Here is a 4211-nt window from a genome sequence, read left to right as displayed (position 1 = left end):
CAGTAAAGCTTGGCTAGGAGAACTTCATGTGATACTGTGTAACTTCTGAAAGAACAATTAAGATACTCTTCCTCTCCTTTTCAAATGTAAAGTTGAATTCTTCTCTTTTTGTAACTATTTGAATATTACCAAGATCAAATATATCACAGTATAGGAACTGGGAGATGGCTCAGACTAACAGAGGCACATTAAGCAGGAGCAGAGAGGTTTTGTTGTGGGACAACTGACATAACCACGCCCAATTTAAACCCAATATGAGAAACGTTTACAAAGAGTTAAATATTTCAAATGTTAAATGTTAAATTGGTTTAAAACTAATTTCTGATTCTCTGAAACTTTTCAGATGCTTAATATTATGTACACAAGATGCCATATTACTTAGCTAGAAGACTATTGTGGATTTGGGTCTGCAGTGTCATAAAAAAGTATATATAAGACACATAACATTATTTTGAATGGTTTCTGTCGTTCTTGTTGAATCCAGCCCTCCATCCAACTCCTTCATGTCTGCTGATTAATGTGGCTCCTACGACCAGCTTACAGCCTAATTACCATCACTAACTTGACTGGTGTGGCGCAGGAGTCAGAATTGAGTTGTCGTATATGCTTACCCTGTCTTGAACATCACAATGCTATGAACTGTGGGTAATTCGCTGGGGCAAAGTCTGCACAAATGTGGATTTACGGAAAGTGTGCATAAAGGTCTTAAAATGGGGACTTACCGTGTGGAGATTGGGATTTGTCCACTCTCAGTCAAGTCTCCTAATGATGATGCGTCAAGCAGCTGACTTGATGGAAATCTTGGGAAATTAAGTAAAATTACATTATTATCCATTATCTGGAAATTGCCACATGTGGCCATAGTGGCCACTGTTCAGCAAAATAAACACTCTTTAAAGGAAACAACTGCATGCAAATCTAATTCATATATACATTTCTGTAATACTGTATATGGTTACGTTTTAATTAGTTTAGCAGTAAAGAAAAGACAGCAATAATGGTGATTTTACTGGGATAGACATCAATTCACAGCTAGAAGTTCACTTCAAGATCACAGACAGAACAAAACAGCCATGTTTTGCAGGGTTATTGGTATATATAATGTCTCTTTTATATGTCGTATTTATTTGACCACTATTCCAGTGTGAACACACTGAAAACCTGTGAGTGTACTATGGGATATGGACATGTGTGACTTTACCGTGCAAAAGTATTAAAAATCATGATTTCCTTTCACAGCTCAGGAAATACATGATGGGGCCCAAATTCAGATGAAGCAGACCGCAGGATTATTTTAGTGATCTGTTTGTGATGCAGTTTACAGGCAGGTAAAGATAGCCAGCTGCTAGGTAAGCAGGTAGACAGGTAACAGGCAGGTAGACAGATACCGGGTGAAGCAAATACCAAAAATCCAACTAGGATGAACTTACAGAGTGTGAGAAATGAGCTGGTTAAGTGCAGAGCTAACAAGAGATAGAGGAAACAGGTGAGCGGGGGGCGGCGTGGGGAAAGTCAGGTGACTGTGACTGGAGGGAGAGGGCAAAAGGGAGTGGCTGACTGTGGGAGTGGGATGACTGGGAATGAAAAGTCAGAGGGCATCTTGTGGACAGGACGAGAATGGCAATGAATGTGTTTGAGCTGCGGGAATTATGTAATGTATTTATTAATACTACAAAATATTATATAACCTTTTTCATAACAATACCATGTTTTCATATTTTTGTTTAGTTCGTATACTTGGGGTTAAGATTTTTCCTTTGTCATTATATTTGCTTATAGTTTGATCATGATTCACATATACTTACATTATCTCCATACATCCCCATATTAAAATCTCCAACTTTACATTGTAAAGAATTTCCTTGTATATTTACAGTAAGTTACTGGCAGCTTGGTTGCCACTACTGGAACTGTGCTGTAGTGCAATTTAGAGTATAGAGAACAATACTGTATTACTACAAAACAGTATTTTACTGTATTTTTACAGTATTGTGTAATAATGATTATTACTATTATTAATTATATTATGTATAATCTTCAGTTACTAATATTATAATTACTATACTAAAACAGACTATAACATATTCCTGCTTGATAAAAAAAAATGTTTTACAGTTCTGTGCTTCTTAACACAGCAGAAATAAACATGTTTACAGCTTGCAATTTGATGCATCATATGCCCGATGTGTGTTGACCCCCTGATGAAGTTGTTATACTTGTTACATTCTAACCATTTTTTATTATTACTTTAATTTACTGTTGAATAATGAATAATGAAAACAGATAAAAACAAAAGTTGAGTTTAAAGAATTGAGGTCTTTTTTGTGCTATTTTGTTATAATATAGCTAAAGCAGCCCTGGACATGAAAAGCGAGTGATTGCAGGATGCACAGAAGGTCATCTAACTTTATAGTACCCTGGAAACTTAATAATGCATCAGCCAGCAGAATTTCTGATTGATTGTGTAGCAAACTGGGAAGCTCTCCCATCGCGTCTCTCCCCGGGCCGAAGCCGGAGGGATGCTTCCTAACAGCACCTGCAACTCTGCCCTGGGCTGAGCAGGAGATGCATAACACAGTCATATTTTTTTTTATTCTTTTGGCATCAAACAGGAAGCTCTTCCTCCAAAGGCCACAGAGAATGAAGGGTCTGCTGCCTTCTCTCGTACATGGACTACTCCCCAAACCCAATCTCTCTCTTTGCTGCGTGGCAGCAAATCGAAAGGTTTATGGTACTATAAAGGCACTAAATCAATAATTTAGCAACATTTTGGGAATTAAACAATGTATTTAAATGTCCAGTGTGTAAAATTTAAAAGGACAAATGTTCTAATGAGTGTATAATATATATTTTATAGTATATATATTATATATAGAATGACGCCTGTTACAACGGCAGCCTAGGGCGCGCTGTGGCTCAGAGCCAGAGCGGGTCGTCCCCCAATCAGATATGAATGAGTTAGTTTCTGTTCGATGGACTTTGCCATCACTGAGTGAATGTGTGTGAAAGGGTGAATGTGGCACGTAGTGTAAAAGCACTTTGAGTGGTCGGAAGACTAGAAAGGCGCTATACAGTACAGGTCCATTTACCATTTACCATGGTTACCATTCAACTGAGCTGAAACCATGCATGAAAAAAGTTACCATGGGTCTCTCTCTTAAGAGTCAGTTTTTGACCACTGGTAGTGTTATGGAGTAGAGGAACCCGTTTTGTTTGAGAGGTTTTTTCTTAGTTTTTTAAAAAATACAAGGAAGAGGAAAGCTGTATTTGAAACTGCAGTAACACATTATATTAATTTTCACCATTAACTTATTACTCCCTCTAGGCAAAACCCAACTGAATGATGCTATGATGAAATAGCATACAATATTTACAAAAATGTTACTGTTGTTGGTCTGACTGGTTGTTGTGAATTTTCCACCGCTTTGCATTGTGGGACACATCAAGCAAAGTGGACCGTTTGGCATACTGCATACTACATGCTACAGCTTGGCCAAATCACTATGAGCGAGTAAACATGGACGCAAATGCGATAACAATTATAATTAATTTAAAATGTTTGTAGGCTTCAGGAATACACACAGTGTGTTTTGGTGAGCAACGCTGAATGTAAACAGAAACTTTATTTACAAAAAACTCCACAGGGCAACTTTAAGCTGTGTGACAGTTACTCCCTCGAGGCAAAACCCAACTGACCTTTTTGTGCATTCTACTAAAACAGCAACAACATTAGGCAGCTATATAAGAAAGCATTTATTCTCAGCTTACAGCCACACCATTTGTGAGGTGAAACATACAGTAACTGTGCATCTAATGAAGAATGTGGGATGACAAATTGTGGTCATGAGGGCAAACAAGATGGCTTCATGAAAGAAGCTTTTGTTTTGGTAGTTTGCAAGATTTTCTTTTTTAAAGGTTTACAGATTGTATTGCATTGAATTAATACAAATCTCTTCTAACTGAGTAAAAATAAAGAAAGCAAATCAGAAAGTCATTTTCATTGGACTAAGTAAAGGCAGACTGCTTTCGACCCGTCATTCTGCATTAAACCTGAAACTTTCTTCCTGGGCATTCATTCCTAGTTGTGTGTTTTTTCAGCAGAGCAGTGTGTGAGCTCAGTGGACCTGGTTCCCGGTGACTGTATAATCATCCCTCAGGACGGTCTGCTGCTGCCCTGCGATGCTGCCCTGCTCGCTGGGGAGTGTCTGGTC

This window comes from Morone saxatilis, unplaced genomic scaffold (assembly GCF_004916995.1).
Source record: "Morone saxatilis isolate NCDOM2014 unplaced genomic scaffold, NCSU_SB_2.0 Contig7, whole genome shotgun sequence".
In the NCBI taxonomy this organism is placed as follows: Eukaryota; Metazoa; Chordata; class Actinopteri; family Moronidae; genus Morone; species Morone saxatilis.
Note: the sequence above shows the minus strand (reverse complement) of the source record.